General features: G+C 40.4%; 1 long non-coding RNA gene across 1 annotated transcript; it reads right to left on the reverse strand.

Annotated features, from left to right (window-relative positions):
• Positions 1-2,120: 2,120 nt before the first annotated feature.
• Positions 2,121-8,440, reverse strand: LOC149068223 (uncharacterized). The gene is made up of 2 exons (XR_016195240.1): positions 8,306-8,440; positions 2,121-2,383 (listed from the first exon to the last, which is right to left on the reverse strand). It is a non-coding gene; the product is annotated as an uncharacterized LOC149068223 (long non-coding RNA).
• Between the last annotated feature and the right edge of the window lie 841 nt (positions 8,441-9,281).

A 9,281-nucleotide genomic window follows, 5' to 3' on the forward strand; every position in this document is an offset into this window, starting at 1 on the left:
CTTTCTTTATTTCAAACAAATTAGTGTAACTCAAAAGAAGTATTATAATATTTCAATTAAAAATAAATATAAAAAAACCTTGTTTTACTAGTTACGAAGGCAATGTGAGTGAAATAGTGCAAACGGGAACAGCTTGAATTTGCAAAACTGGCGCAGGTTGGTAGTCTATTAGACGAATGTTTAGTTATCTAGGGTTGAAGTGAGTTGCAGTCAAAAAATTCTTTTGTAATAGGGTCGGCCGGGGTGATTGGAATCAAGACAGCTGCGAGCGATTTGGTCGCTTTTATTGAAATCTAATGAACAGGGTCAAGTTATTGGACTTTTTTCGATAGAAGTTGATTGGGCCTAGGTAACAACTGATAGTTAACAAAATTCTGTTGCACGTTTTCCAAGTTTTGCGTCCCTACCTTACTGATACAAAAAGGTAAGGGGCAAATTATTGTTGCCATGTGATAATTATAGTCACAACATCATGCAGTGGTTTTTTTTTTTTCATCTTAAGTCTTTCTGACGACCATCTATCCTGTTTTCAACTGCCCCAAAATGTTTAGAGCCTTGGGGTAGTTGAAAACAATTTTATTTACATTATTCTTAGTGTTTGATATTATTTTGGTACTTAATTTGTATTATTTCATAATTTACTTGTTATCTACAGTTTCACTATTTATTTACTTTTTATAAGTCCTTGATTTTATTTGATCTGGAATTGAAGTACTATGTTTTCTCCCCAGAGCCGTCATGTTAACTTTTTCCGGGGGGGGGGGGGGCAAACAACATGTACTCAATGTACGTATATACAGGGTGATTATAAAAAAACTATCCTGAAATATGGGCCCCCTATCATACCATTCACAGAAACTGAATGAAATTTTGGCATAAGGTATTTTGATGTATGCGCTCAAGAATGATATGGAAAAAACAGTGTCGCTCTAACAGTTACGGTGACAGCGAGAAAATTTCGAAAATATCAAATGGCAACACCAAGTTTTTTGTATTGGAATGTGATTTCCATTGTGAAAAACCCTAAATAGCGTTCGAACGACAACTGTAGCATGAAAATCACCGGCGGTAGATAGGCTAAAAGTGAGGACAACCAATAAGGACAGAGAAGCAGCATAAAATAAAGCATTTTATTGTGTTTCACAAATTTTCCACATGACCTTGTGGAGGACTAATCAGGCTGGGATCTCAGCCGAAGAAACGGTGTGACGAATGAAACGAACATTAATGCTCTGGTGCACTGCAAAGTCCTTTTTCCTTGCCTAGCTCCGGGGATTTTCGTGCTACAGGTGCCATTCCAACACTATTTAGTGTTTTTCAGCATGGAGATCGCATTCCAAAACAAAAAAACTTGGTGTTGCCATTTGATATTTTCGAAATTTTCTCACTGTAACCGTAACTGTTAGAGTGACACTGTTGTTTTCCATATCATTCTTGAGCGCATACCTCAAAATACCTTATGCCAAAGTTTCAGTTTGTGTGAATGGTATGACAGTTAGGGGCCCATATGTCGGGATAGTTTTTTTATAATCACCCTGTATATATATTTGTATATATATATACTATTTTTAGTGTGTTTTCAAAAGCTGGGGGGCATTGGCCCCCCTTACTTCCCCCCCCCCCTCTCCAAATGACGGGACTGGTTTTCTCTTGCCAGAAAATGCAGTGAAACTACAAGAAAAAGACGCTCGGTCCACACTACTTAGACTGGAAGGCCAGTTGTCGCCCAGGCTCTGTCCCTGGTGGAATGTAATCCATTTACCCGGAGGGGTTGGACCATGCTGGCAGAAACTACTGGAATTATTACTTTTTAGGCGGGAATGCACGTTTTCAATTACTCCAAAATCTTGAGGGTGATTGGTAACAGGCTTAAGGTGGCTTTAAATCAACTTACTATCTTCTGTTACCTCATAGTAGTAGTTTCTAAACAAGTACAGAATAGATATAATCCTTAAAAAGAAGTCATTTTACATTTCCAGCAGATTAATTGCATGTTATGTTCAAACCGACCAAAAATTGTTTCCAATTGCCCCGTCTACCCTTTTCCCCTTGATCACAGCCAACTTAATTTTGATGACATAACAAAATTAATGATGTAAACAAAATAAATCTACAGCAAATTAAATTAAATGTTTTATAAATTACAGTTAGTGTACATGTTAACAGAGTTAAAACCAAACTCTGTTTTTAATAAACAAAATTAAGTTTTTCATAGCGTATAACTCTCTCACTTCTTGGTGTGGTATGTTGCGATCTGAAAGGGCTGATTATATCATATATATTATCTCGTACTTCCAAGAATCTTACTAGATCAGGTGCGAAGACACCTTTCATGCCAATGCGGTTTGCTAGTTGAGCGCGAGCTGCATTTTGTCTTGGAGGCCTTTAAAATAAAATAAATCGCAATTAGTGTGTATATATATAAGTATTTTTCTAGATGCAAATAATATCTTGGGTTCAGCATTATTTTATCTTTCTCAATAATGAGGATAACTTAATCCTTAAAACAGCATTTATTAATGATCACAGAAATTTGAAGTAAAAACATATATGATTTATTCCTATGAATGATGATTTATGATTCCTATTTACAGTGTGTGGCCTTCCTAAATAATGTTGTCACAAGTAGAGGTGGGAGTGTGAGTAGGCGTGCAACGAAGCAAATCGGCACTTGTTTCAGATTACTGAAGGTGTTGGAAAAAAGACAAGAGTTCAGCCGACATCCCCTAAAGACGGGGGGTTATCTTCGGAGAGCTATCTATGGAGGGTGTTGGTACAATGGTCAGGACGAAAAAAAAAGGGGGGGTTCTTCCCGTGACTGGAAGCAGCTGACCACAAAGAACATTTCAACAGCTCAAATTCGGCCCTCTTTGAAGGTAAAACGACAGAACATTCCACTGATTTTAAAGACACTCGTCATATGAGAAAGAATCTTCTGCAACAAAAATGCTTTCAATGGCTCCGGCCGGGGCTTTTTTTTAAAATTTATAACGTGATCATCATGTATTCCCAATGGATCAACGTGATCCGTCCAGGGAATTTGTTAATGTTAGTAGACATCCGTGACCGAACCCAGACCGGCACAGTGAGAAGCTAGTTCCCTAACCACTCGACTGCCAGACGGCTTTGGGGATAGTCTTCGAGAGTGGGCTACGGTTGACCATCTGAAGGGATAAAACCAGTGTCAAGTGCTATAAATTGAATGGATGTTTTATTACAATATGATTTTTTTAAACTTGTTTGATAATCGAAATTGGATGAAGCTGGTCAATCCAGAACAGCATCTGTTTGCAGTAACTATTTGGAATATAAAATATAAATTGTGGTACAGAATGGTAGGTGGGGTCACGCAATTCCGTTTACTGGTCCTATAAAGGCAGATCTCCTCATGTGACGTTTTCCTGAAAAGGGGGGGGGCAAATGTGGAGCTTGGCAAAACTCACATTTTTATTAATTGTATACAGTATTACAAAACTTCATTCGGTTGTAAACGCAGGATTACCAACAAAAGAAAAAAAAAAGCTCCTCTTCATTTTACACTTTCCTGACGAAAACAAAGTAAGCATATTTGCTTACTCAAATACAGATACTAATTCATACGTTTTGTATTTTGTGAGAGTTTTCTTTAATGATAATTTATGAACAATCGCCACAATTCAATCTTAGGTAATTTTGAATCCTCTGAAAGGGTGTGAACATAGTGTGTCCGTATTTCCAATTCTGGAAACCTGATGTTCATATTTGTTTCAAAAAACAATTTCCAAGAGATTGGCCTATTGAATCACATGATATTCAACTGTCATTTAACCGAAATGTGTTTAATTGTAAATTGTAATTTACGTGTTATTCTAATCTTTTAAATATTAAATTAACTTTTCAAATAATTTTTACATAATCTATACTATTATATTTTTTTATTATGGAACTTTCATATAAAAGTAGCATAGGGAAAAGAACAAAAATGGAATGAACGAAAGAAGGAAATTGTTATTAATTAAATTTCTAAGTATTTACTGAGATATTTGAATTCGAAAATTGGGAGAAAAAAGCAGCAAAAAAAAACTAATGGACAACGCTTCTTTGCCGATTTTTCTCCGATTTTTTGAATTTAGATATATCTGCGAACATTGCACTTAGAAACGTGAAAATGTCTTCGTTGGTTTCAGAAGAGACAGGGAAACTACCTTTTAATTCGGTTTTCAGGCACAGGTTGCCCACATAAAAGGTTAATTTTGTTTTATTTCAATAACTACAATCCCTTGAAACATGAATAATGTAACTGAAATTACTGACTTCGCACATTAACATTCACGCCAGAATGACGTTGATATCTGTCATCGTTTTCTTGCTATTCCCATTTTGAAAACCGTCACGCCATTGTGGGACACTCTGTACATTCAAGTAATGCAAGCATTCAAATCACACGAGTGCACAAACCACTGGCGGGCCCCGTCTAGAATTTTAATCAGTCCAAGAAACAATGTAAAAAAGTTTTTCGCTATTTAAAAATACACTTTAGGATGTGCGGTTAAACATACACTGGTGAAATAAATTAAGAGAATTTGCATATTTTATCGAATTTCATGAAAAGAACTGAATGTAAACTGAAGAGCCAAAAAAACTGGTGCAGGCATGCATATGCAAATAAAGAGATATGGAACCAATCAGAGTACGGCGCTACGGTCGGCAACGCCTATATAACACAAGTGTCTGGCATAGTTGTTAGGTCGGTTACTGCTGCTACAATGGCAGGTTATCGAGATTTAAGTGAGTTTGAATGTGATGTTATAGTTGGCGCACGAGAGATGGGACATAGCATCTTCCGAGGTAGCGATGAAATTTGGATTTTCACGGACGACCATTTGACGAGTGTACCGTGAATATCGGGAATCCGGTAAAAAATTAAATCTACGACATCGCTAGACATAGCATAGAGATTGGAGTATGGATCAATGGGCGACTGTTCTCTTCACTGATGAGTCCCAGTTCAGCCTAAGCACCGATTCTCGCCGTACGTTCATATGGAGAGAACCAGGGACCCGCTATCTACCCTACAATGTCCGCGAAATCGACCGTTATGGCGGAGGAGGTTCAATGGTCTGGGCAGGCATCATGTTGGATGGCCGCACACCTCTCCATGTCTTTGAAAGAGGCACTGTGACTGGTGTGAGGTATAGGGATGAGGTCTTGGGGCCCTATGTTCGCCTTTTCAGGGGTGCAGTTGGCCCCAAGTTCATTTTAATGGACAATAACGCGAGGCCAGAATTGTGATGTGAATATTTCTAAGCACAGACATTTTGAACGTCCCCACCCCTCCCCTTTTTTTCTACTTGCAAATTCTTTGATATCTCCTGAATTTTTTTTTTAGGAACATATTAGTTTCGGATGTTTTTGGATTGGATTTTTCGAACATTGGATGTTTTTGGAATTTTTCTTTCATATTTTTCCGGAAAGACGGATTTTTTTTTTCAAAATGTTTTGAAAATATTTGAAGACATTTTCTCCCATCGACTACTTGTGAGGATCGGAATTAAGACATCTTTATTCCCATATTCTATGTGGCTCTAGATTAAACCACCAAAGAATGCCTCTAGGCTGCCTATGAGCACTGAATCAGGGGTGAAGGAGAAAAATAATTACAAAAATTGCGAAAAAATAGTTTTTATGCACGAATTTCAACCTAAAGATGCGGGCGAAACACCCGCATCTTCAGTGCTCGTGTGAAAGGGTATGCGGACCGTTCTGGTCCTGCTGTCAGGCCTGCCCTTGTGGGAAGGGGGGGGGGTCATGCCGAGAGCTATGTATATGTATAATATACATATAACAACAGTGCTCCCTACACACAGGGTCGGGGTACCAGGGGGGGGGGGATTGTACGTATACCTTCATGGGAAAGTTAAAAGTTTTCATTTCCAGGGGCCCTTGATGGATCTCATTGTTTTCTTGCTGCTTTAACGTTGAAAAATTTGCGATAGCGGAAGCACAAGATATATCCAGTCTGGGGGCTCCAAAAAATTTGCGAATTCGGTCACGGGTAGTTGCGTGGGTGGTCCTGGATTTTATTCGTTGGTAAAACGAATACAAATGAAAATTTTTCATGGCATTCGCAGCGGGATATGACTGACAAGCTTCCAAGTCGGGGGGGCCCCCATGTTTACAGGTTTCATTTTGGGGGCCCTGGATGAATCTCATTCTTTTCTGTTGTAGAATTTGCAACAGCGGATGCCCGAGATCAAGCCAGTCTGGGGCCCCACTAAAAGTATGCGAATTGGTGTCCCGGGTAATTGGTTGGGGCCCTGGATTTTATTCGTTGGTAAAACGAATACAAATGAAAATTTTTCATGGCATTCTCACCGGGGGATGACCGACAAGTTTCCAAGTCGGGGGCCCCATGTTTACAAGTTTCATTTTGGGGGCCCTGGATGAATCTCATTCTTTTCTGTTGTAGAATTTGCAACAGCGGATGCCCGAGATAAAGACAGTCTGGGGCCCCACTAACAGTATGCGAATTGGTGTCCCGGGTAATAGGTTGGGGGCCCTGGATTTTATTCGTTGGTAAAACGAATACAAATGAAAATGTTTCACGGCAATCGCAGTGGGGGATGACCGACAAGCTTCCAAGTCGGGGGCCTCCATGTTTACAGGTTTCATTTTGGGGCTCTGGATGAATCTGATTCTTTTTGTTTTTTAACATTATACAATTTGCAACAGCGGAAGACCGAGATAAAGCCAGTCTGGGGCCCCACTAAAAATCGGCGTATTGTGTTCCCGCTACTGGATGTGGGGCCCTGGATTTTATTCGTTGCAAAATTGAAAAAAATGAAAAATTTTCGTGGCCCCTTACAGGGGTGTGTCCGACAAGCTTCCAGGTCAGTGCTCCATGGGAATGTTGATAGGTTCTAATTCGGGGTCCCCCCTGGATGTATCTCATTGATTTTTGTTGTTTAACATTGTAAAATTTGCAACACATCGGTAGCCCGAGATATATCCAGTGTGGGCCCCACTAAAATTCAGCGAATTGAATCTGGGGCCCCAGTTTCTGGGGGTGAATGATGAATCTCATTTGTTTTTCGTTGCTTTATCATTATTTTTTATTAAAATTCGCTTCTTCAGTAAGCTGGTGCTTTCACACGTCTCTTTCCATAGCACGCTGATGAAGTGGGACGAAATAAACAAGATATGTTGTGAAGAGAAGTGGGGGGAGGGGGTTGGCCGCCAAAGGCGGCAGGGGGGCAGAGCCCCCCAGTTACATATAATATATATACTCTGGATTGCTTTTCCAGTCGCCAAGTGATTGAGTCGCGTTCGTGTGAGGGCGTCTATTGAAATATGCGTGCTGGTTTTCTGGAAACGGTTTCTCTTATCAGTTGCCGGACTTTAGTTAGCGCGTGTGAGGAGGGCCTAACGGGCTGTTCTAAATGAACGTATTTACGTTGCTGGTTTCATTCATTTCGAAAAAGATAAACAGTCCCATGGGTCACACGGCTGAAAAAGGTCAAGAACCCCTGAGTTAGATGGTGAATTTGGTGCCCTTCTTGGTCCAGCGCTTGGGCCTCGCGTAGTTGAGGTTCAATCGGTGAAAGTTATACGCGGAATTATCTGGTTACATGCGCGATTTGTTTTAATAACGGATTTAGAAACAGAGGCGGATTCAACGGCGGGCGCACCCGGTCCCGTTTTCTGAAGCGCTCCGGAAAACCCAAACTTTACACTTTTTCTAATTCAAGGGGGCCCAATATTTTCTTTTGCGCCCGGGGCCTCAACCGACTTTAAGCCGGGTTTTCCTAGGAGCAGGTTTCCCGTGCCCGCGCGCAACGTGAATCACCCAGCGCGACACGCCGTCCACTCACCAGTAAGAAAAGCAGCATGACTGTTTTCCTACAGAGCGCAATACGGCTCACGACAGCGTTTTACGTCGGACGCTATTGGCCGACTGCTTCTGAATGAGTCATATGCGTCTTGCGCCGCGCGTTTTGCCGATGTTCTCTTCACTCTTGTGTGTTTTCTTTCCCTCCCCCTTCAAACCAGAGCATGCAGACGACAGAGTAGCCGATGCCGAAGCCATATACTATAATATAGCCGCCCTGATCTGATGCGCCACGCTAGGAAAACACAAACGCGTAGCGTAATTATGTAACGCGTTTCTGCCCGCGCGAAATAGTCTAATTCGGTTCACGCTGCGCAACAAACCTATTCCTAGGAAAACCCGGCTTTAATCCGCCACTGTTTAGAAATGAACAAGCATGTTAGAATGAATGCATCGAGTTTAATAATAACTTTAATAAATATGTAATAAATACCTCACTTTTTTCGGTTCAGCAGAAATCCGCAAATAAAAGTCTACAAGGACATTTGACGTGGAAACGGGCCTTCAAATGGCCGTCAAAATGGCCGACTACCTGTGGCAAATTCCCCGTCGCCATCAGCAAGTTCACCATATCTACAGACAAAATGTTCGAAAGTCCAGATTCTACGCCCTGATTGGGCGAAACGAAGGTTGCCGGAGCGCTGTCTGTTTGGCTACTTTCCCTTTGCTTGGCTAGTTTCTCTTTCCATGTCGTGTCTTTCTTTATCAGTCAAAATTTAGCCAAGTGGGAAATTTCTTAGCATTTGTGGGAAATTTTGAGACTTCATCAAACAAAAGAATTTTTTGAGAGAAAAAAAATTAATACAGTGCAATACTTTTCTATTGTAAAATAACTGACAAATTTTCACCGGTAGATGGCAGCACATTTTTTTGGAATGCGTGGGGGGGGGAAATTTTAGTCAAAAGTAGGGTGACCATACGTCCCGACACAGTCCCGGTTTTTTTCCCTTTTTCTAGCCGTCCCGACTTTTTGACAAAAGTGTCCCGGTTTCTCACGTTTTTTACATGACGCATACTTGGAGTTTTATTCTTTATTGAAGTCAAAGATTGAAGAAATTTTTGAACTCATAAATTATATTATGATAATTACAACTACAAATAACAACATTATTCTCCCATGTTTGGTTTGGTGAACGTTTTATTTTGTGGAATCCACAGCAATTAGCAGTAATGCTTGGTTTCCCGCCATTGCGATTTTTCCGTAATTTCAGCAATATTTGGCAACATTGTTCACTTTTGGTGTTGTTCTTGGCGATAATTGGCGATGTCCCGTATTTTCCCGTATTTGGAATCCGAATGTCCCGTATTTCTTTCGAGGAAATATGGTCAGCTCAGTCAAAAGGGAACTTTTTGAGGGAAATTTTGCTGGGAGAGGTTACCATCACGCTCTTTATACATTTCTCTCCGCAAATTT

Source organism: Pholcus phalangioides, unplaced genomic scaffold, assembly GCF_987345545.1.
Source record: "Pholcus phalangioides strain wild (caught in Gottingen) unplaced genomic scaffold, Ppha-v1.0 ptg000027l_1, whole genome shotgun sequence".
In the NCBI taxonomy this organism is placed as follows: Eukaryota; Metazoa; Arthropoda; class Arachnida; order Araneae; family Pholcidae; genus Pholcus; species Pholcus phalangioides.